The sequence below is a fragment of the Chlorocebus sabaeus genome, chromosome 10 (genome assembly GCF_047675955.1).
Source record: "Chlorocebus sabaeus isolate Y175 chromosome 10, mChlSab1.0.hap1, whole genome shotgun sequence".
NCBI classification, from domain to species: Eukaryota; Metazoa; Chordata; class Mammalia; order Primates; family Cercopithecidae; genus Chlorocebus; species Chlorocebus sabaeus.
The window spans coordinates 58,542,614-58,568,109 of record NC_132913.1 but is presented as its reverse complement, the minus strand read 5'-3'; the positions used below and the strand labels follow the sequence as shown (position 1 = coordinate 58,568,109).

Genomic DNA, 25,496 nt, shown 5'->3' with positions numbered 1-25,496 from the left:
GCCGTGACTGGAAGCTTCCCCAGCCCTCCCCGGAAGCAAATGTTGTCATGCTTCCTGTATAGCCTGTGGAACCATGAGCCAATTAAACCTGTTTTATTTATAAATTACCCAGTCGGCCGGGCGCGGTGGCTCAAGCCTGTAATCCCAGCACTTTGGGAGGCCGAGACGGGCGGATCACGAGGTCAAGAGATCGAGACCATCCTGGCTAACACGGTGAAACCCCATCTCTACTAAAAAAAAATACAAAAAACTAGCCGGGCGAGGTGGCAGGCGCCTGTAGTCCCAGCTACTCGGGAGGCTGAGGCGGGAGAATGGCAGGAACCCGGGAGGCGGAGCTTGCAGTGAGCTGAGATCCGGCCACTGCACTCCAGCCTGGGCGACAGAGCGAGACTCCGCCTAAAAATAAATAAATAAATAAATAAATAAATAAATAAATAAATAAATAAATTACCCAGCCTCAGGTACAGGTATTTCTTTATAGTAGTGTGAGAACAGAGTAATACACCCACCAAGAAGGAATCTCTACACCGCCTTCTCTTGACTCTGGGCATGCGTGTGGCTGCTTCTACCAATAGAATAGCAATGGAACCAACCCTAGGATGTCCACATTTAGACCATAAAAGGCCATGTGAAGCCTCTGCCTTGTCTACTAGGACATTGCATGATCTATTACATGAGAAGTCCGCCTCAGGCCAGGCGCTGTGGCTCACACCTGTAATCCCAGCACTTTGGGAGGCTGAGGTGGGCAGATCACTTGAGGCCAGGAGTTTTTGCTTTTTTTTTTTTTTTTTTTGAGACAGAGTTTCACTCTTGTTGCCCAGACTGGAGTACAATGGCACGGTCTCGGCTCACTGCAACCTCTGCCTCCCAGGTTCAAGTGATTCTCTTGCCTCAGCGTCCTGAGTAGCTGGAATTACAGGCACCCACCACCATACCAGGCTAATTTTTGTATTTTTGGTAGAGTTGGGGTTTCACCATGTTGGCCAGGCTGGTCTCGAACTCCTGACCTCAGGTGATCCACCCACCTCGGCCTCCCAAGTACTGGAATTACAGGCATGAGCCACCACTCCCAGTCCGAGGTCAGGAGTTCTAGACCAGCCTGGCCAACATGGCAAAACCCTGTCTCAACTACAAATACAAAAATTAGCTGGGCATGGTGGAACGTGCCTGTAATCCCAGCTACTCGGGAGGCTGAGGCAGGAGAATTGCTTGAACCCACAAAGCAGAGGTTGCAGAGAGCTGAGACCTTGCCACTGCACTCAGCCTGAGGCAACAGAGCAAGACACTGTCTTAAAAAAATAATAATAATACAAGTCCACTTCAGCTGAGGATGGTGGCTCACATCTATAGTCCCGGCTACTAGGAAGTCTGAGGAGAGAGGATCACTTGAGCCCAGGAGTTCAAAGCTGCAGGAGCCATAATCACACCTCTGCATTCCCATTCTAGCCTGGGGAACAGAGTGAGACCTCATATAAATAAGAATAAGGAAGCCCACCTATCCTGAGGCTGCCCTGCTCTGAAGGAATCCAAGTCACATGAAGTGTAAATGTTCCAGTCAACAGTCCCAGCTTAGGTCCCCGTCAGCAGCCAACATTGACCACCAGATGTGTGAATGAAGAGGCCTTCAGATGATTCCAGCCCCTATTGTTAAGGCAACCCCAATCCCCGAGTCTTCCCAGCAGAAGATTCAGCTACTATGAAGTCAAGATAAGTCATTCCCACTGTGCTCTGTCTGAGGTCCTGACACAGGAAGGTTGGAAGTGGTTTGTCACATAGCAATAGTAACTGAAACACTGGGAGAGGGACATCTTTAAGAGGAGAAATTAAGTTCCCAATGAGATTTTAAAGATGTACTAATGAAACAATCAAGTAGAGACATCAAGTAGTTAGTTGGACATGTGAGTGTAAGCAGACTTCTTGACTGGAGATATACCAATGGCAAACAGCATATGGATGTCGTTTAATTTCCCAGGCCTGGGTGAGATCACCTACAGCAGGAGGTGGACAGAGAAGAGGAGCTGGTTCAAGACCTCATTCTGAGGAAGCCCAGTATTTAGAGGTAGGGAAGAGAAGGAAGAGCCAGAAAAGGGAATTGAGACAGAGTGCCCAGGGAGGCGAGGGGAAAAAAAAAAAAAAAAAAACCCAAGAGAATGGTTTGTCACAAAAGCTGAGAGAGAACATTATTTCCAGAACAAAGACAGCGGTCAACTTTGTGGGAAACTATTGAGAGTCAAAAAAGATAAGAGAAAAATGGTCATTAGATTTGGCAGCAAAGAGATCACTTGGGACCTTGAAAAGAACAATTTCAGTGGGAGTGGATGGGGCAGACATATAATGGGGGTTTTGATCTCTCAGGGAAAGAAGAGCAGTCTATTATTTCAGAAAAAGTTGGATCAGCCATGCCATATGCAGCTAGCTTAAGTGCTACTGAAATGACATAATTTACCTGCTTAGAAGGACAGCATAATGTAGTAAACAGCATAAAGTTTTAGCATCAGACAGAACTGGGTTGAAATTCTACACACAAATTACATAAACTCGTTAAGGTTCAGTTTGTTTATCTGTAAACTGCAGAGGAAAAAGCACTTTTCTTCTATTCTCTTAGGTTCTGCAGTTAGGAACCTAGAAATTGAACTGACAAAAGACAGGTTAACAAGAGAAAAACAGAGTTTATGAATGTATGCAATGCACATGCATGTGGGATAAACTCAGTGATGAGTAACTTGCAAGAGTAGTTGGAACTTGGGGCTTATGTAGCACCATAACAAAGAATGGTGAATTTGCAGAGATGTGGCAAAATGAAGGAAAAGGGGTTTAAACTTTTGGACTGACAAATTATGGGGAGGTAAATATGTGGAGAGAAACTAATGGAAAATAGGAGTTATTTTATTAGAGTTTACTATGAGGTACCTTTTGGTGCTATCTCTGGGCTAGAGTTATCTCCTCGTCTCTAGTGATTATAAGTCTAAGAGTTTCCTCTTCCTGGTATGCGACAGAGAGAGAGAGAGAGAGACCTTTGCAAAGGTTTTTTTTTTTTTTTTTTTAATTAAAAAAATTGTTAATTGCAGAGATGGGTGTCTTGCTATATTGCCCAGACTGGTCTCAAACTCCTGGCCTCAAGTGATCCTTCTGCTTCGGCCTCCCAAAATGCTGGGATTACAGGTGTGAGCCACCAAACCTGGCACAAATGGAAATTTACGTCCTACTTTTAGGCAAGTAGGGAGGAGGGCAGAGATACTTCTTGGCATGTGCTGCTTCTCAACTGTTTTCAGCTCAAAATAATCCTCATGCAAAAGTACGTATTTTGGGGTGGGATATTCTAATCCCCCCCAAATAAGAATAATACTTTTTCATAGGGTCGTTGTAAGCATAACATGAGAGACCATTTTAGCATAGTAGTAAGCATATGTAAGTTGCTTAAGCTCACTCATTTAAAACATACTTATTAAGTGTACTTAATAAGTGTACCAGGCCCTGTGCTGAGTGCCTGGCATACAAGGATGAAGTCTCAGTTCGTGATCTGCAGAAATTTATCGACTAGTGAGGAGACAGACCTGCATACCGTTCCATTACAGTAAGATTATTGCTTCAGTGGGATTGTGACAAAGGAGAAGAAAACCTGAATGAGTCTGAGGGGATCAAGAAAGGCTTCACAGAAGAAGCAGTATTTTATCTGCGACTTGAAGACACGGGGTGGGTTTGCCAGGTGGACAAGCTGAGGAGGGTATTCCAAGTAGAGAGAACATTGTATGCAAAACTTCAGGAATGGAACTGAGCATAGCATGTTCTGGAACGAGATAGCTGAGTGTTACTGGAGTAAAACTTGTGTGGAACAGGTGGAGGTGTGGTGGTAGGAAAATGGTGGGGGATGAGGCCAGACAGGTACAAAGAGGATGGAGAGTCTCATTTGTCATGAAGAGGAGTTTAGATTTTATCTAAACTGAAGTACTTGGTAATAAGGAAGTGAAAAAAACATTCTTTTTGTTGTTTTTTAGAAATGAGGTATCAGTCCGTCACCCAGGGTGGAGGGCAGTAGTGCGATCACGGCTCAATGCAGCCTCAAACTCCTGGGTTCAAGGGGTCCTCTAGCCTTAGCCTCCCAAGTAGCTGGGATTACAGGCAGGAGCTGTGACCCCGACGACAAAACCATTCTTATGTGTAGAAGGTGAACTGAGAGCTTGCTTAGCTTTGTAAAATGCCCTAATCTTTGCACTTAAAAAATAACACTGGCCTCTGACCAATGCTCAGCAGTATATGTGCTATGATTTGTTTTTCCAAATGTTCCTCTGAACTGTTCTCATTCTCTTGTAGGGAGATACTCACAGATCAATTGAACAGAATAGAGAATCCAGAAAGAGACCATCTAGAGGAAAGACTGAATTACCTTGCCATTCTTTCTATAGAGAATATCAATGTCATACAAAGTCACATCTATGATCAAAGAGTACATATCCATCCTGGGCAACATAGTAAGACCCTGTCTCTACAAAAAATAAAATATTAGCCCAGGAGTGGTGATGTGCACCTGTAGTCCTAACTACTTGAGAGGCTGAGGTGGAAGGATTGCTTGAGCCCAGGAGATTGAGGCTGCAGTGAGCTATAATCGCACTACTGCACTCCACTCTTTCTCGAAAAAGAAAAAAAAAAGTACATAGCCAAAAAACAATATTTTTTATATGTATATATATATATATGGAAAAAGTATTAAAGAGAAGTGATTGTGATATGATGACATTATCTAGATTTTATCATATTTGATACTTTGTGATATTTTATGACAATTTTGATATTTATAGTCTTAGAAATTTGGTTTGATGTGCTTTCTCATTCTAAATTCATTCTTTTTTTTTTTTTTTAAGAGGTGGGGTCTTGCTGTGTTGTCCAGGCTAGAAAACAGTGGCTATCCACAGGTGTGATCATAGCACACTACAGCCTCAAACTCCTGGATTCAAGTGATCCTCCTGCCTTAGCCTCCAGAGTAGCTGGGCCTATAGGCATGTGCCACTGTGTCCAGCTATTTAATTTTATTCTTGCACCTACTTTTGTGTCATAATTTTGCATTTTTTTCTTAAAGAAGTACATTCTTTTTCTTAAATAAGGTTCTAAAAACTGAATATTCATTAGGCCTCACAAAATCTAGATAAGTGTCTGAGTACTGCACTGTCCTTTATTGATTTCTCTAAACCTGCCTGCAATTTTGTAAACAGTCATTTTATTAAACTCTCTTCAGTTTCTCAGTTTGCCATGCCCTCTGTTTCTAGGACCATGATATTCAACAATGTTCATGTTAGTCATAATCTTTGTTCATCGCTTATACAATAGATTCTCTTGTATGTATAAAGACATTCACAATAATAAAAAGGATATGTGATATATACATATATACACATACCATCTGTGTGTGTGTATATATATAATGTGTATGCCAGTGCCATGTATAGATACTTAGTAATTGTTAACAGTACTTCCTGGAGAGAAACAGGGGAATAGGGGACAGAGATTAGATGAGGAATTATTTCATTGTATTCCTCTTTCTTTTTTTCTTTTTTTAATAATTTTTTATTTTTGTAGAGATGGAGGTCTTGTTATGTTGCCCAGGCTGGTCTCAAACTCCTGGGCTCAAGTGATCCTCCTGCCTCAGCCTCCCAAATTGTTGGGATTACAGACATAAGCCACTGTGCCCGGCCTATATTCCCCTTTCTTGCCTAACCTTTTCCATGTTTATATATTTGTTACTCAATTAAATTAAATTTTGATTTCATTTTTGTTCAAACAAATTCACTAGATACTTTTTGAGGGGGAGGGGTCAAAACTTAAGAGTTAGGTTTCATTCAAGGTTAATCAATATAGTTTATTTTCGTGTTCTCATGACGGTGTTCCCATAGTTGGAGGACTTCTGGAACTGGTGAGCAGCCCCTAAAGAATAGGATAGCCTCATGTTGCCCATCAGGTAATGGGCATAAAAGTAGCACTTTTCACTTTATTCAGATCTTACCTTTGTTTGAAAATATTCTCTGAGATTTTCCTATGAGGACAGATTACATTACTAGAGGACTATGTTGATTTTTATTCACTTCGGGGGCACTCTCCAGAATTCCATGGGAATTTCTAGACATGACATGAAGTGCCCACATTTATTTCACAGATCTCCCCAGCCATATAGCTGAGTCTCAGTGTTGCACCATCAGGAAACAAGAACGTGCGCCCTGGGAACCTGGAAATAGAAAATAGATCCTAGCCCCATCCAGCTGACTGAGACCAACGCTGGATTCCCCAGCAGGGCAACCTGCCAGGAGTAGAGTCTGTAGTACTGAGTAACTCTCCTGCAGAGGTTCCTGTCACACACTCCACTTGTGCAGAAGACTAGAAAGATGGCCAGAAACATCATAAAAAACATCACTCTGCAGAGTGGCCTGCCTCTTGGCCTGCTGGGGTGGCAGCCCTGGTGCCAGGGAGGCAGCTGAGGTATGGAAAGTTATATTAGGGAAGAGAGGAAAGGGAAATATAGCCCCACAAACCCAGAAAAGAAAGAATGGAGAAATAGGGCTTTCAAAGTTGAATTCCTAGCCAGGCATGGTAGCTCATGCCTGTAATCCTGGCACTTTGGGAGGCCAAGGCAGGCAGACCACCTGAGGTCAGTTCGAGACCAGCCTGACCAACATGGAGAAACCTCGTCTCTACTAAAAAAAAAAAATTCAAAATTAGCCTGTCATGGTGGTGCATGCCTGTAATCTCAGCTACTCAGGAGGCTGAGGCAGGAGAATCACTTGAACCCAGGAGGTGGAGGTTGTGGTGAGCTGAGATTGCGCCACTGCACTCTAGCCTGGGCAACAAGAGTGAAACTCCATCTCAAAAAAACAAAAACAAAAACAAAGTTGAATACCTGGCGTGGTGAAACCCCATCTCTACTAAAATACAAAATTGAGCTGGGTATGGTGGCGGGTGCCTATAATCCCAGCTACTCAGGAGGCTGAGACACGAGAATCGCTTGAACCCGACAGGTGGAGGTTGTAGTGAGCTGAGATCACACCACTGCACTCCAGCCTGAGGGACAGAGAGAGACTCTGACTAAAAAAAAAAGTTGAATTCCTTGTTTCTTATAGTCATGTGCCTGCAATGTATCTGCTTCAGTCACCCAGTGCCTCAGGAAAGCAAATGATTTCTGGAATACGGTAGCTGATGATATTTGATGATATTCAGTTTCTTCACTACACAAATGATTCCATCGTAGCCAGGGAAGTATGCAACCTTGTGACTTCCCTCCCCATAACCAAAATATTTCCCCTTCTCCCTGTGCCTCAAATTCTTTCAACAAGACAAAGCCTTTTATTCCACAATTAGGGACAAGGAGCCCAACTCTAAGAGCTGGAACATATTGGCTTAAATACACAGGAAGGTTGTTATGGTCTTCCCTTGGGAAAATCCCCCTTATGGGGCCTGAAGACCCTCTGACACTTCATTGTAAAAATTCTTTCTTCTTTTGGGAAGCAGATGGAGTTAACAGGCTGTAACATTTGTCTATTGTTCTTAAGCAAGGCACATACTAATCTCTTTGTCCTCTCTCAGAAGATAGGCTTTATATCTGCGTCAAGAGACAAGACCATCTACAAATACATTAATTTGTTTAGAATTTATGCTCACTCTTTGTTTCTATGAAATAAAACAAAGGATCCTGCCCCATAGTGACTCAAGTAGGTCAAGAGAATTGTGATTGAAAAACCCCAAGGGTCTTTAATTTCTTCCTGGAACAAAGAAAAAAGCTCAACACTGTGGCCCCCATCCCCTTTCCATCACCTTTGATGGCTTGCAAAGAACTTGTCTGTAGAAGAACAGGCTTTTATCAGGTCCCTAACTCCACAAAAGAACTACTAGTTCCTAGGCCTGAACCATGTTGATGACTAAAAGAATCTCAGCTTCAAAGAGTCAAAAGACCAGAGCGTGGTAAAGTCTAACACTAATTGATCGATTGATTGACTGATTGATTGATTTTTTGAGATGGAGTTTCGCTCTTGTTGCCCAGGCTGGAGTGTAGTGGCACAGTCTCAGCTCACTGCAACCTCTGCCTCCTGGGTTCAAGCGATTCTCCTGCCTCAGACTCCCGAGTAGCTGGGATTACAGGCACACGCCACCATGCCCGGCTAATTTTTGTATTTTTAGTAGAGATCGGGTTTTACCATGTTGCCCAGGCTGGTCTCAGCAACTCCTGACCTCAGGTGATCCGCCTGCCTTGGACTCCCAAAGTGCTGGGATTACAGACGTGAGCCACCATGCCTGGCCCCTAACACTGATTTTCAAAAATAACTAATATTTATGTTTCTACAGCTTTATTGGGGTATAACTGACTTACAATAAATAACTTATAGTTGAAATGTACAATTCGACAGGTTTTGACATACATGTATGTAAACCAAAAAGTATCTGAGACAGGTCTCAATCAATTTAGATGTTTATTTTGCCGAGGTTGAATAGACACCAAGGAAAAAGAGACACAAGCCGCAGTAGGATCTGTAACCCTTATTTTTTCTGCAGAGAATTTTGGGGGCTTCAATATTAAAGAGGAAAAGTGGGCAGAAGGGGAAAGAAAAAAAAAGAGGAAGGGTATGGTCACATTCTTGTGAAGTCACATGTTGTACATGAAAAGGAAGGGGTAGGGGAAATATCAATGATGTATTTGACTCAGTAAATCTGCCCTTTTACATAAGATAAAGTAAACATAGAGTGGAGAAGCAGTCAAACATGCATTCAGCTCAGGATGGGAGGGGATTTCGAATCTCCTCTTTCCCCTCACCCCCTCCCGCCCCCGAGTCCATGAAGATAAGCTGTTCATTTACATTGTCAAGGTAAGGGAGGTCCCCTGTGGCCTTCTCTCTGTAGCTAGCAGTTTAGGAACAAAAATAAAGGCAGTTTTTGTTTTTTTTCATGACTCAGCTTCCAAGCTTAACTTTTCCCTTTTGTCTTCATGAATTTGGGGTTCCAAGATTTTATCTTGCTTTCATGTATGCAACTATGAAACCATTGCCACAATTAATGTACTGAAAATACCTCTAAAAGTTTTTTTGCTTTTGTAACACTTTCTTCCTGTTTTTCCACATCTCCTCATCCACCAGGAAACCACTGATCTGCTTTCTGTCACTATACATTAGTTTGCGTTTCCTAGAATGTTGTATAAATGAACTCATACAGTGCATACTCTTTTTCTGGTCTGGCTTCTTTTGCTCAGCATTAATTATTTGGGGATTCATCCACGTTGTTGAATGTATCAGTAGTTCATTCCTTTGTATGGCTGGGTAGTATCCCACCGGGTGGATATACCAGTTTGTTTCACCTGTAAGTGGACATTTGGGTTGTTTCCAGTTTGGGGCTGTTACCAATGAAGATTCTATGAACATTTATGCATAATTCTGTATAGATGCATGTTTTCTTTTCTCTTATACCTAAGAGTGAATGGCTGGATAAAATGGTAGGTTTATGTTTAACTTTCTAAGAAACTGACAAACTTTTCCAGAGTGGTTGTACTATTTATACTTTGCCCAGCAAGGTATGAGAGTTCAAGTTCCTCTGCCTCCTCACCAACACCTGGTATGGTCAGTCTTTAATTTTAGCCATTCAGTAGTTATGGTTTTAATTTGCATTTTCCTAATGACTAATGATGCTGAGCATCTTTTTACATGCTTCATATGCTTATTTGTCACCCGTTCGTTTGATTCTTTTGCTTATTCTTAATTGTGTTGTTTTCTTATTTTGGAGCTTTTTTTCTTTTTCTTTTTTCTTTTTTGAGAATCTTGCACTGTTGCCCAGGCTGGAATACAGTGGCACAATCGCCACTCACTGCAACCCCCGCCTGCCAGGTTCAAGCGATTTTCCTGCTTCAGTCTCCAAAGTAGCTGGGATTACAGGCGCCCGCTACCACACCCAGCTGATTTTTTGTATTTTTAGTAGAGATGGGGTTTCACTATGTTGGCCAGGCTGGTCTTGAACTTCTGACCTCGACCTTGCAAAGTGCTAGGATTACAGGTGTGAGCCACCATACCAGGCCTTTTTTTCTTTTTCTTTTTGAGATGGAGTCTCACTCTATTGCCCAGGCTGGAGTACAGTGGCATCATCTCAGCTGACTGCAACCTCTACGTCCTGGGTTCAAGCGATTCTCATGCCTCAGCCTCCCAAGTAGCTGAGATTTCAGATGCATGCCATCATGCCAGGCTAATTTTTGTATTTTTAGTAGAGATGATTCTTCTGCCCCAGCCACCCAAGTAACTGGGACTACAGGCGCCCACCAGCACACCCAGCTCATTTTTATATTTTTAGTAGAGACGGGGTTTCACCATGTTGGCCAGGCTGGTCTTGAACTCCTGACCTCAAGTGATCTGCCTGCCTCAGCCTCCCAAAGTGTTGGATTACAAGCGTGAGTCACGGTGCCTGGCCACAGAATTTTATAATTATATACCTCCATTTTTCCCTCCCAGCACTTAGGCTACTGTTTTCTTCATGCATATGTTGTAATCCCTACAACACATTGTTATTATTTTTGTTTAAACAATTAATTATATTTTAAAGATATTCAAATTATAAGAAAAAAAGTCTTACATATTTGCCCATGTAGTTGTCATTTTTGTTGCTGTGAATTTTCTGTATAATCATATTTCCATCAGGTGTTATTTTCCTTCTGCCTGAAAGATTTTCTTTAACACTTCTTATATTGCAGATCTGTCAGTGATACATTATTCCAGCTTTGGTATATCTGAAAAAGTATTTATTCTACCTTCATCTTTGAAAAATATTTTTGCTGGGTATAAATTTCTAGGTAACAGTTTATTTTTATTTTGGGAGCTTAAAGATGTTGCTCCACTGCCTTATCACTTATATCGTTGTTTCCTATGAGGAGTCTTCTGTCATCCTTATCCTTGGTCTTCTGTACATAATGTGTCTTTTCTTCTCTGGCTGCTTTTAGTATTATCTCTTCATCACTAATTTTGAGCAGTTTGATTCTGATGTGCCTTAGTGTACTCGTTTTCTTCATATTTTTGTGCTCAGGATTTATTGGCTTTCTTGGACGTGTAAATTTTTAGTTTTCATCAAAATTAGAAAATTTTCAGCTACTATTCATTTGAATAGCTTTTCTGTCCCTCCCCCTACTTTAGGGACAAAAATTACATATAAATCAAACTGCTTAAAGTTTTCCCACAGCTCACTGATGCTCTTTTCGTTCTTGTTTTTAATTCTCTTTTCTCTTTGTGTTTTACTTTTGGATCAGTTCTGTTGCTATGTCTTCAGATTCACTAATCTTTTCTTTTGCCATTAATTTCATCAGTGTAATTTTAATCTCAGATATTATAGTTTTTATCTATAGAAGTCTGATTTATGTTTTTAAAATAGTTCATGTCTCTCCTTAACTTTTCAAATATCTGGAATATAATAATAACTACTATTTTAATATCCTTGTTACTAATTCCTGTATCTGTGTTAGTTTTTTTTATCAGTTTCAACTAGTTTATTTTCCTCCTCCTTATTGGTTATATTTTCCTGCTTCTTTGCATGCCTAGTGAGGTTTGTTAATGCATAATATTGTGAATTTTAATCTATTGGGTGCAGGATATTTTTGTAATCTTATAAATATTCCTGACCTTTATTCTGGGATGCAATTAAATTATTTGGAAACATTGAACATTTTGCATCTTGCTTTTAAGATTTATGAAGTGGTTGTTTTCGGAGCTAAAAATTGAAACAATTGAACTCATGGAAATAGGGAATAGAATGAAGGTTCCCAGAGGCTGGGAAGGGTAGTTGGGAGGAGTAGGGGCAAGTGGGGATGATTAGTGTGTATTAAAAAATTGAACAAATGAATAAGATCTAGTATTTGACAGCAAATAGGATGACTTTGGGAGGCTGAGGCAGGCAGATCACTTGAGCTCAGGAGTTCGAGACCAGCCTGGGCAACATGATGAGACCCTGTCTCTACAAAAAATACAAAAATTAGCAGGGCATTGGCCAGGTGCAGTGGCTCACCCCTCTAATCCCAGCACTTTGGGAGGCCGAGGCCGGTGAATCACCTGAGGTTGGGAGTTCGCAACCAACCTGACCAACATAGAGAAACCCCGTCTCTACTAAAAATATAAAATTAGCTGGACTTGGTGGCACATGCCTGTAATCCCAGCTACTCAGGAGGCCGAGGCAGGAGAATCACTTGAACCTTGGAGGCAGAGGTTGTAGTGAGCCGAGATCGCACCATTGCACTCCAGCCTGGGCAACGAGAGCGAAACTCCGTCTCAAAAACAAATCAACAACAACAACAACAACCACCACCATTAGCTGGGCATGTTGGTTCACGCCTATAGTCCCAGCTATTCAGGAGGCTTAGGTAGGAGGATCACTTGAGCCTGGAGGCAGAGGTTGCAGTGAGCCAAGATCACACTACTGCCCTCCAGCCTGGGCGACAAAGTGAGACGAGATCTTGTCTCACACACACACACACACACACACACAGAATTTTTTTCTTTTTTTTCTTTTTTTGAGACAGAGTCTTGCTCTGTCGCCCCAGGCTGGAATGCAGTGGAGCGATCTTGGCTCACTGTGACTTCTGCCTCCCCAGTTCGAGCAATTCTCTTGCCTCAGCCTGTTAGCCAGGATGGTCTCGATCTCTTGACCTTGTGATCCGCCTGCCTCAGACTCCCATAGTGCTGGGATTACAGGCGTGAGCCACCGTGCCCGGCTAAGGTAGTATTTAAAAAAAATGAAAGTGTGTTCAATTCCAGAGAAAGGAGGTAAATTCAAAATTCAAAGTGGGAAAGACTGATAACAGCTCATCTCTGGAGAAGAGAATTTAGTAAGAGAAAGAGGGAGACACAACAAGCATATTGTAGGAAAATTTCAACTTTCCCTCTGAAGATTCAATAATTGAGTCATCCTGCAAAATAAACAGACAATAGACAGATTGACAGGAGAGAAAGCATGCAAGTTCATTAATATGCACGTGGACATGGGAGTCCCACAAATATAAGACTCAAAAGGCCAGGTAGCTGAAGCTTAGATAGCACCAATTTCATAGGGAAGAGAGAAATGGAAAATGTAGGCAATTATGAAGGACAGAAATTATTTTCAAGGGAAATGAATGAGTCCAAAAAACAGACAATGGCTTGGGACAAAGTTCCTCTGAGCTCTGGGGGAGGTGGCAGGAAGATGAGGGGTGGAACTTTACTGTGAACAAAGGTTGTCTTATTACGTAAAGTCTCCCAGGTATTCTCTCAGAGCGCCCTCAGAAGAATAGATGAAGAGTCTGTGTGGGCATGATGACTTTTAGTCTTTTTCTCTTTTCTAGTGGTTCATCTTTTCTGGTCTTAAGACAATTGCATTTCTTTTCTTTTTTTTCTTTTTTCTTTTTTTTCTTTTTTGAGACAGAGTCTCACTCTGTCACCCAGGCTGGAGTGCAGATGCACAATCTTGGCTCACTGCAACCTCTACCTCCTGGGTTCAAGTGATTCTCCTGCCTCAGCCTCCTGAGTAGCTAGGATTACAGGTGCGCAGCACCATGCCCGGCTAAGTTTTGTATTTTTAGTAGGGATGGAGTTTCACCATGTTGGCCAGGCTGGTCTTGAACTCCTGACCTCGTGATCTGGCCACCTCAGCCTCCCAAATTGCTGGGATTACAGGCCTGAGCCACCATACCAGGCCTGACAATTACATTTCTTTTGGAAGAAGTTTTCCTCAGATAAGGGAATGTCCAGAGAGAGCCTCTCCCTGCACTTGAGGGGAGGAGACAAGAGAAGGTTAGAAAGTCCTTGGTTCTGAGGCAGCTTCTAAGGCTTTCCAATTTCTTTTAACTCAAAAGTGCTCAGCAAGCTGAAGCTTTATACTTTGGGGCATCATTCTCCGTGACCCAACCATGTCATGCCACTGCAGAGAGGTTCCTAATCATTAAGTCCGGCTTTTGCCCGTTTTATCAAGAACAGTCTATTGACCCAGGAAGGCTTTGTTCAATGTTGGGATGCCACATGGCTATACTTCCCAAAGAGAGCAAGTGTTCATTCAAGGCAGCTCTGATAACAATTCTCAGGGAAAATAGTGGAAGGGAAACAATGTAGGAACAAGTTATTTTAACACTGTGACTTGCTATTAGAGAGTATCTCTACATATTTAGGGAATTCCCCACAATATGGGTTCCCACCCCATCACTGCAAAAGCCAGACACTCATTGTTCCAGCCTCCTTTGTAGCTGTAACACAGACATGTGATCTGGGATTCATCTATCAGATCCACCAGTACCAGAATCCAAAGCTTGTATACAAGTAGCAGGCGCTGGCTGAATCCATTCTGGTGAGGTGGAAAAGTGACATTCCAGTTTACAGAGGTGGCAATGCCAAGGTTCCTACAGTCCTGTCCAGTGTTGGAAGTATTAGCAGGACCTTGGGTGGTGCAAGTGAAATCTCCCTGAATCAGCAGTGTGAAGTGTAATTTTATGAATTTCCTGGCTCTGTTTCCTCTGAGACTAGTTTTCTGGTCCCCTTGGAGAGTCTGCATGTGTCCTAATATTCTTTAATACAAGAATTGAGGAACTTTTTCTATAAAGGGTTAGCTAGTTGCTACGAACTGAGCTGTGTCCGCCCAAAATTCATATGTCGACACTCTAATGTGATGGTATTTGAGGATGGGGCCTTTGGTAGATGAGGTTATGAGGTGGGGCCCTTATGATGAAATTAGAAGAAATAACAGAGTTTGCTATCTCTCTCTGTCTTTGCTGTGCAGGGCACAGCAGAAAGGTAATCATCTGCAACCCAGGGAGAGAGCCCTCACGAGAAACCAACCATGCTGACATCTTGATCTTATATTTCCTGTCTCCAGAACTGTGAAAAAAATATATTTCTGTTGTTTAAGCCACCTAGTCTATGTCATTTTAGTATAGCAGCCTTAGCCAACTAAGACATTAATAAATATTTTAGGCTTTGTAGGCCATATATGAGAATCTTTATTGCAATTACTCAATCCTGCCACTATAGCATGAAAGCAACAAGAGACAGTACTTAAGCAAGTGAGTGTGACTGTGCTCCAATAACATTTTATTTATGGATACTGAAATGTGAATTTCATATACTTTTCATGGGTCATGAATATCCATCTTTTAAAATGTTCTTTGTCCAACTAATTTTTACATATTTAAAATATATGTTAGCTTGTGGGCCATACAAAAATAAGTGCCAGGTCACATTTGCTGACTTCTGCAAAAACATGCCTTTTCTGCTTAAATGACCTAATGTTGGTTTCTGATTTGCAACTAAGAACCCTGACTAATACATTTAGTCTATGCCTGTTTTGGGAGAAGGTTATTCTTAAGCCACTGAGAAAGACAAACACTCATTCTGCTTTTCTTCAACTGCCAGAGAAGAATTTTTTACATAAACCTCTCTGGGTCACCTGCTACAATTTTTAGCAACTCATAGGCTCCTCGAACTGTCTGATATAATCCCAGAGTCTCCTCACAAGGAAAGATTTGAAATATATAGTTTTTGTTCCTCTCCTATAGATTACCTTGCTCTGGAGAGCCTATGCTCATCTGAGTGAGCTATTTGTTTCATTGTCACTTGAACCACATGACTGTGGATAGACACAGCTCAGTGGCCATAGCTATAGCCCAGCCTTTCTGTAACTGACAGGAAAGATATGTGAAATAAGACACACAGACATGGCAATAAAATGAAGTAGGCTGCAAGATGAAAGCAGGTCATTCCCTGGACTTCTTTGTAAGGTGGATTTAGGAAACTGTACCACAGCATTCTAGAAGTTCACACTGACCAAAATCATTGACATTTAGACTCTCCCTTTTTACCCAGGCACTTCACTACAAGACCCAGGCTCTGTTTGCATTTTCAAATAGAGTACCTTGGCTAATAAAAATATGGTGCTTAGCAACAGAAATGCATTGCAACTATATTTAGCCAAACCAAAGCTGTCTAGAAATGTACTGGACAATATGATTGACACAGCTGGCAATTCCTCTTGTCCTTTACTGACAGTATCACCTGCTTTATATTCTGATGTGAGAAGAGTCTCGTCAGTCTGAGATGATTTGATTTTTCAGGGCAGCAAAGAAAAGGTAGAGGCTGAGGTAGACAAAGAGTCATCTCCTTGGTTATGTTTATAATTTGTAGAATTCTCTCCACCTTTGAATATTTGATCCCCAATTTCACTTTCGAAATTACAATAATTAATCAAAAGAGAAAGCAAAGGCTGGGCATGATGGTTCATGCCTATAATCCCAACTCTTTGGGAGGCCAAGGTATGTGGATTGCTTGAGCCCAGGAGTTCAAGACCAGCCTGAGCAACCTGGCAAAACTCCATCTCTACAAAAAATACAAAAATTAGTCAAGTGGCTGGGCATGGTGGCTCACACCTATAATCCCAGCACTTTGGGAGGCCGAGGTGGGCAGATCACCTGAGGTCAGGAGTTTGAGACCAGCCTGGCCAACATGGTGAAACACTGTCTCTCCTAAAAATACAAAAAAATTAGCTGGGCATAGTGGTGCACACCTGTAGTCTCAGCTACCTGGGAGGCTGAGGCAGGAGAATTGCTTGAACCCAGGAGGCGGAGGTTGCAGTGAGCTGAGATGGTGCCATTGCACTCCAGCCTCCACAATAAGAGCAAGACTCTGTCTCAAAAAAAAAAAAAAAAATTAGTCCAGTGTGGTGGCACACTCACCTGTAGTCCCAGCTACTCAAGAGCCTGAGGTAGGTGGATCGCTTAAGCCCGGGAGGTGGAGGTTGCAGTGAGTTGTGATCGCGCCACTGCACTCCAGCCTGGGTGACAAAGCAAGACTCTGTCTCAAAAAAAAAAAAAAAAAAAATTACATACACACAAAGAGAGAGAAGTCAGTATTACCTGGGGACCTGGAATAAGGTCCCTGAGATTGAGAGGAAGAAAGGGGCTCCCAAACATAAACAGTAGTAAGTCATGTTAACAGTATGTACCATTGGTATGATATGAAGAAAGGGGCATTTTGCCTCTGTGGTCGTCCTCCCCAAAACCCATAACCTCATATTAATTATGAGAAAAACCACACACATCTCAGTTGAAGAACATCCCACAAAATGCCTGACCAGTACTCCTCAAATGGTCCTCACAAACAAGGAAAGATTGAGGAACTGTCACAGCCAAGGAGACATGACAGCTAAACGTAATGTGCTATCCTGGATGGGATTCTGGAATAGAAAAAGAACATTAGGAAAAAAACTGAGGAATTCTGAATGAACTCTGGACTTCTGTTGATAATAGCACCAATATTGGTTCATTAATTGTAGCAAATGTACTATTCTAATGTAAGATGTTAGCAACTGGGGCATATGAGAACTCTCTGTACTATCTTTACAAAAATTCTGTCAATCAGAAACTGATTTAAAATAATAAGCTTATTAGAAAGAAAAAAAGTGGACCTTTCCTTTTGCTAGACTTACTTCCCAGCCTTCCACAAACAACCAGAGATTCACTCTGCACTGAGCTCAATCTGTGTTCCATTGTCTGCGTCTGGGTAATAAAGGACGTAAATGATCAACTAAACATTTTTTTAACCAAATCTAAACAAAGATTGGAATTAAAATAGTGTACACAAAAGAATAACTTTCCAAAGAATTTTGTTATTTGTCGATGCGAATAGAACATAATCTGAGAAACTCCCAAGATTGAATTCGACCTTTTATTTTTAACACAACAGCTGAACTCTCAGTGGTTGCCTGCAACAACTACCATCATTGCCTATAGACAGCACCTCTTTCAAATTAAGGAACATTCCTTGAAGTTCTCATTAAATGCACATTAGTGTTTGGGGTTTGATATCCTGGGAGGGATGATGGTTCAAGTTACTCTGTACAGAGTTGAATTCTTATATGAAGCAGAAGCATTATGAGGAATCTGAAATGGATTCTGCAGAACAGGTTTGTTTTAAGTGTGTTATTCGGTACAAATATCTCCTTTGGGAATTTTATGAGAGAAAGTAAAATTATGACTGATTACGACTCTGTGGCTATGATTTTAGCAGTCATTTCTCCTCTTAATATAACCTCACAGAGGTCATTCTTAAACAGAGAAAAATTGGTGAGTGATTATCTTGTCACTGCCCCTCACAATTGGTCACAATCTAAGCTGGCCGATAGAGGAAGGAGGAATCTCTTGGTTTGTCTCTTTAGCAGTAAAAAAACAGGGGACTCAAAAGCCTTTTTCTGCTGCTTCCAGGTCCTGTATTTGAGATTTGGAAGCTGTATCAGGTCATTTTGATGACCTTTCTGATCTTTATTTGAATTGAGTTCTGATCATGTGCCTTTCTCTCTGCTTTTCTTTTGTCTGCATGATAAAGATTTATAAAGGAGGCTGGGCATGATGGCTTACATCTGTAATCCCAGCACTTTGGGAGGCCAAGGCAGGTACATCACCTAAGGTAAAGAGTTTGAGACCAGCCTGGCCAACGTGGTGAAACTCCGTCTGTACTAAATATACAAAAATTAGCTAGGTGTGGTTGTGGGCACCTGTAATCCCAGTTACTCAGGAGGCTGAGCCAGGAGAATCTGTTGAACCTGGGAGGCAGAGGTTGCAGTGATCCAGGATCGCGCCACTGCACTCCAGCCTGGGTGACAAGAGTGAGACTCCATCTCCAAAAAAAAAAAAAAAGATTTATGAAGGCAAGAAGAGAAAGATCACAGGACTGGATATCAACATCCCCAGCTTTGCCATTAAATGAGTTTTGTCACCTGGACAGGGCACTTTGGCTCTCTGTGCCTCATTTTCCTAAGCTATAAAATTGGATTCCTAATACTTGCTCCAGTTTCACTGTTACTATGAAGATCAATGATCCTAACACATGTCAACAAGATCTTGCTGTATCACTCAGACTGGAGTGTGGTGGTACAGTCATAGCTCACTGTAGCCTCCAACTGCTAGGCTCAATCTATCCTTCTGCTTCAGCCTCCTGAGTAGCTGGGACCACAGGCACACACCAACATATATGGCTTTTTTTTTTTTCTTTTTTTAAGTTGAGACAGAGTTTGTTATGTTGCCCAGGCTGGTCTTGAACTTCTGGGCTCAACTATCCTCCCACCTCATTCCCAAAGTGCTAGGATTATAGGCGTGAGGTACCACACCCAGCCTAAAATTTAAAATGCAGCCCAAAGTCATATTTGAATACTTAAAGGGAACTACTCAGGATTTCAAAGTGCCCTTCAAGCCCCCTAAAATGGCATTTTACTAGTGACCAAGGTGTCAGAAGCTATAATTTAGTCACAAGTTTCACATGACAGAAATGAGTTCTGGCTGATTTAAGAAGAAAACAAAAAAAAAGAATTCTCTGCAGTATCTATGTCCTGTGTCACTGATTCAAAGTCGAAGGCAGATATTTCTAATTGGCTTTGCTCACATTGTGTAACACCATCTTCCAGTATGGGAGCTGGGAAATGAAGATCTGGCATTTTCTGCTTCTGAAGCGGGAAGTAGGCACTTTTTCCCATTAAGACTCATAAAGTAGGATTCCCCAAACATAGGAAGAAGTTTCAGATGCTGAGTAGTACCCCAAGAATAATAAATATCTCATGTGGAATTTTTAGTTGGGTGAGGGACTGCCTACTATTGGAGAAACTGCAAATATACATCCAACACAATTGGCCTCTACCCTGGGTGTGTTTCTGGCACTCCTATCTGTGACCCCTTATCCATTCTATAGCCTATTTCCATGAACTTAGTTTTCTCAAACTTTGCAAAATTTGCTTCTGCTAGCCAACTCTGAGGCTCACTTCTGACTCCCAGCTAAGTCACAACCCTTTTCCCATAAATCCCAACTCGGGGCACAACTCAGAATTGAAGCTATAAGAGAAAAATAAGTCATACAGCAATGTGGACCTCTAGCATACTTCATGAAATTAGCAAATAGCTTGTTTTTTAGGTAGGACATCAGTAGCCCAAATTATTAGAATGGAATGTATTTTTATATGTACTCTTAAAGTTAGTTATTCTTTCAGATTTTGGAAATGTTGGTTCTTCTTCTTATCAGAAGTGTTCCCTAAACAGTTTGTGCAGGCATTCTCCTGATGGTGCCTGTGAGTGCCAGTGACATTTTTAAAAGCTTCTTTTCACTTTTTAATTTGATGAATGTAGAACTTAAGCCCTGATCTGAAGATGAGAAAGGCCTTTTCAAATCAAAGTTTCTAAAGAGTGCTCCGAAATGATCAAGATGCTCGTCAGGGTATTGAGGCAAAGTGACTTGCGGGGTGATGGAGTTGGGGGGGCGGATATTCAAAATGAAGGCAGCAGGGAGGTTGGAGGCCTCCTTATTACCCAGTGGATTTGCCAGCCCTCTCTGCTTTTAGGCAGCAAGGAGAGACTATGAGGTATGTGCTGCAAAAGTTATTTTCAGAGCTGTAAAGATTTAATCATTTCACTGTTTTTAACCAGAGGAACCTTTTATTTCTTCTACTACATTGGAACAAATTTTAAAAGGAAAGCACACAGTCCCTGACTTAGAGTAATGGACTCAAAGCACTTACTCACTCCTTCCCTGCGCATGCTATCATTATTGCTCTTCGACAGGCTGCCCACAGATGAACTCTCATTTGTGCACTCTACAAACACTTGTAAAGTACCTATTTTGTGACTACTACTGTGTGAGGCAGGCAGGAATCTGACATGAAGCCAGTAAATCTCTAGCTTCAAAGACCCTCAGTGTCATGTGCCTCTTCCAAGAGGGCACCTAGCAATATATTTTTGTGGTCATATGTTTTTGCAAAATTTGCAGAGGTAAGATACTCTAACCACAATTGATTAAGATTATTATCTCTTTCCACTTTGACATCCCCTTTACTACAGTTCTCCCTTGTGTCTAGTGGCATTGGAGATTCACAGTCATTTTGAGATTCCTCTAAGGTAATTTGGACTAGGAATACATTTAGTTCAGCTTTAGTGGGATACGTTTATGTGTTTGGCAGCCATTTCTGTAAATAGTTAAGCTATGCTGGCCATCCCAGCTTAGGAATGGCTGGTAGGAATACTTCTACTCTTCAACATGACAAGTCATCGGATGTTGTGACCTGATGGTGCAAGGCATTGATGATACACTGGTTAATAGGAGTATAGTCAATACAAAGAACAGTTAAGTTTAGTCACTGTGTATCATAATTTGAAATGCTCTGAAATGTTATAACCCATATATGTAAGACACTTGGTAGAGGCTTCCAAAATTTGATAGCATTGTGAAAATTTACATGACTTAGCAGTAATGAATTGGGGAACTGAAATAAGCTTTTCTAGGAAATATTAGAAAACATGTTGATCAACCATGCTAGAGAAAAGCATGAACGACCTTTCTAATCAGTATAGGAAATGATCTTATTATTGTCATATAAAAGAGGAAATCGAAGGCTGGAGCCAGTGGCTCATGCCTGTAATCCCAGGACTTTGGGAGGCTGAGGCAGGTGGATCACCTGAGGTCAGGAGTTCGAGACCAGCATGACCAACATGGTGAAACCCCATCTGTATTTAAAATACAAAATTAGCCAGGTGTGGTGGTGCACGCCTGTAATCCCAGCTACTTGGGAGGCTGAGGCAGGAGAATCACTTGAACTCAGGAAGCGGAGATTGCAGTGAGCTGAGACCAAGCCATTGCACTCCAGCCTGGGCAACAAGAGTGAAACTCTGTCTCAAAAAAAAAAAAAAAAAAAGAAGAAGAAAAGAAAAAGAAAGAGGTAACCGAAGAGTACAAGTTGAAAAAGTAGGAAAAAAAGATAGAGATGTGTCAGGCAGTTAATAAAGAAAAATATTTCATTTTCAGAGATGTCATAGTGTTTATTAGCTTTTTATATTTGTAATTTGTGATTTCTTCATACCTAATTTTGTATTCTTTTGAAAAATCCTTCCTTCCCCAAACTATGTAAGCTTCAGGCCCACAGACCTGGATTTCCCCCTGGTAAGTGAATGAAGATGCATTAAGGCCCATCTTAGTCTTGCAAGTGCTCACAGTCTAATAGAACAGACAGACAAGGAAACAAGCAGTTCCACATAGTGTGAGAAGTGCTACAATATGACATCATCTAACCAACTGGGGGAAAATTGATCCTAACCTTGCATATATCCATGTGTGAGTTTTTTCTGACACCAAATGTGTGGTGTTGAAACCGCCTTTGCTAAATTATGACTGAGATAGCGAAAGAGATCTAACTTAATTGACTCCATCTTCCTTCTAACCTCTGAGCAGTCCTTGTTCATTCCTGGACGTGGACTGACCTAACTTTGGGAGGAACTTAATTTATAGTTAAAAACAAAGATGATAACAGCCCTTTCCCAAAACAGACCTCCTTCTTTTCTGGGGACTAGACTGCCTTTGTAGGACTAAGAAATTAGCCACAAGATTAGAAATTATGGTTTAGGAGTCATGCATCTGGAGGCTACAAGATTCTGACCCTCTCTAAACTGCTCCTAAGATCAGCGCCTGAGATATTTTGCACATTCTGCACTTGATGGATCAGCTGGCACCACCCAGTTCAATAAACTGGCTCATTTGATCTTGTGCCCCCTCCCCACCAGGAACTGACTCAGCACAAGAAGACAGCTTCAACTCCCTATGATTTCATCTCTGACCTGACCAATCAGCACTCCCAGCTCACTGGCTTCCCCCCATCCACAAGTTGTCCTTAAAAACTCTGATCCGGCCGGGCGCGGTGGCTCAAACCTGTAATCCCAGCACTTTGGGAGGCCGAGACGGGCGGATCATGAGGTCAAGAGATCGAGACCATCCTGGTTAACACGGTGAAACCCCGTCTCTACTAAAAAATACAAAAAAAAAAAAAAAAAAAAAAAAAAAAAAAAACAACTCTGATCCCCGCATACCCAAATGCTCAGGAAGATTGATTTGAGTAATAATAAAACTCTGGTCTCCTGCACAGCCGGCTCTGTGTGAATTACACTTTCTCTATTGCAATTCCCCTGTCTTTAGAAATCGGCTCTGTCTAGGCAGTGGCCAAAGCGAAACCATTGGGTGGTTACAGTGTCTTTTCCAACACATTGTTCCAACACCCATTCACCAATTACCTCTCACCAAGTGGGTGCTCTTCAATTCCATTCAACTCTGATGCTAACTACTCAGAGTTAGTGCAAACCCCACAGGTTAAAGTCATGGTCCCACAAGACTGCCCTCACTTCAGATGCTAGGTAGAAGTCTTGTGTTTCCAGGCTACTCACAGTTCTATCCTATTTGGCTGCAAATTTGGGGTTTCCCATGACCCTCCCTCATGTTTGATAATTTGTTAGAACAAATTGCAGAACTCAGGGAAGCACCTTGCTTATGATTACTGTTTTATTATAAAGGATGCAATTCAGGAACAGCCATATGTAAGAGATGCATAGGGCAAGGCTGTGGGTGAATGGAAGTGGAGGACTTCTGAAACTGTCCTTGTACCATCACCCAACGGGTGCTTCCAGCTTGCTGCACAGACAAAACAATTCACTGAGACCATGGTATTGCAGTAAAGAAAGAGCTTAATTAACCCAAGACAGCCAAGCAGAAGGACTGATGTTATCATTCAAATCACTCTCTCCAAGAACTCAGGCTAGGGTTTTTATGGATAGTTTGGCAGGTGGGGGGCTAAGGAATGGGTGCTGCTGATTGGTTGGGGATAAAAGCATAAGAGTGTGGAAAACAGTCCCCGTGTGCTGAGTCTGCCTCTGGGTGGGCCTACAGGACCAGTTGAGTCATAAGTCACTAGTCCAGTTGGAATTAATCAGTTGCCTGAATACAAAAGTTTGAAAAACATCTCAAAACACCAATCTTAGGTTCCACAACAGGAATATTTCCTACAGGAACAATTGGGGAAGTCACAAGACTTGTGACCTCTGGCCACATGACTCCTGAGCAGTAAGAGATTAAAGAAATTATGCCTACATTTTAGCAGAATTCAGGCCCCTTCCATTACAAAGGCAGTTTCAGTCCCTGAGCAAAGAAGGGGATCAGTTTCAGGGAGGGACTCTTCTCATTCTTGCTTTAAACTATGAGCTATATTCCTCCCACAGTTACCTTGCCCTAGGCTGTGAGACTAGAAGCAAGGTGGAGTGAGCCAGGTTAGATTTCTCTCATTGTCATAACCTTTGCAAAGGTGGTTTCAATCACAGAGTTGACAAGAATTACATGCCAGGTTCTGGACAGAAATACAGTTATAATTAAGCATGAGTCAGGCTGCATTTTGGCCTACTTACTTGTAACTGAAAGTCACATAGCACTGGATACTGACCATTTGCATCCCCATTGTTTCTATAGGTGGGATTTTGGATGTTAGAATCATGAGGCTTTTGTTTAAGAGTTGCTTAAGATGTTCTTCAGATCCTGAATTCCAGCAGAACAGCTGACATCCACAACCAGTTTGAGGATCCCCACAGAAGAGCTGAATCAACATGAGAATGCAGTTTCTTCATCTCTCCAGTCCATGATTTCTCCCTGCAATCCCCACACCTCTGCCCACTCCAAACCCCTTACAAACTCCTCAGGGAGGTAAGTTTGAGGTTTCCTTCCATCTCCTTGTTCAGATGCCCTATGATTATTAAACTCTTTCTCTGCTGCAATCCTTGAGGTCAGTGTGTCGACTTGCCATGCTTTGGGTAAGGAACCTGTTACAGTCACACTTCCATGTCCTCTTCGGCGGTGCCACTCTCCCACCATATCAATGTTACCAACCCAGAAGCTCTCTAAATCTCATTGTTGAAGAGTTTTTATCAAAGCTTTGTTATGTAGGTGTGATTGATCAAATCATTGGCCATTGGTGATTGAGCTCAATCTCCAACCTTTCTCCCTCTCCCCAGAGGTTAGAGGGTGGGGCTAAATGTTCAACCCTCTGATCCCATGTTTGGTCTTTCTGGGGACCAGTCCCCAACCTGAATCTGTCTAAGGTCACCCTGAGTCACTTCGTTAACATAAACTCTAGTATGGTCAAAAGGGGCTCATTATGAATAACAAAAGATATGCCTATCACTCAAGAAATTCCCAGAATTTAGGAGCTCTGTGCCGGGAACTGGAGGCAAATAAAGACCAACTATACTTTATTATACCACAACTCAACACCATTAATTTGATTTATAAAGCTATGAAGTTAGACGATGAGACAAACTTTTCTGAACCATGTACCCAAAGACTACCCCCAAAATTTCCCTCAAAGTTACTTCCCCAAGAAGTTTTGTCAAAATTTCCATTAGAATTTATTTTCGGCCGGGTGTGGTGGCTCATGCCTATAATCCCAGTTCTTTGGGAGGCTGAGGCAGGCAGATCACAAGGGCAGGACTTTGAGACCAGCGTGATCAACATGGTGAAAGCCTGTCTCTACTAAAAATACAAAATTAGCCGGGCGTGGTGGCATGCACCTGTAATCCCAGCTACTTGGGAGGCTGAGGCTGGAGAATCACTTGAACCTGGGAGGCAGAGGTTGCAGTGAGCTGAGATTGCGCCATTGCACTCCAGCCTGGGCAACAGAGCGAGACTCCATCTCAAAAAAAGAAA

At 41.9% G+C, this 25,496-nt stretch overlaps 1 protein-coding gene across 1 annotated transcript in view; it reads left to right on the top strand.

The window, feature by feature from the left end:
* METTL8 (methyltransferase 8, tRNA N3-cytidine) overlaps window positions 1-24,625 on the top strand; it is a 180,016-nt gene extending 155,391 nt beyond the window's left edge. Inside the window, exon 16 of the transcript XR_012094219.1 lies at window positions 24,267-24,625. The gene's annotated coding sequence lies outside the window, so the exon portion shown is untranslated. The remainder of the gene's footprint in view (window positions 1-24,266) is intronic.
* The last annotated feature ends 871 nt before the right edge of the window (window positions 24,626-25,496 follow it).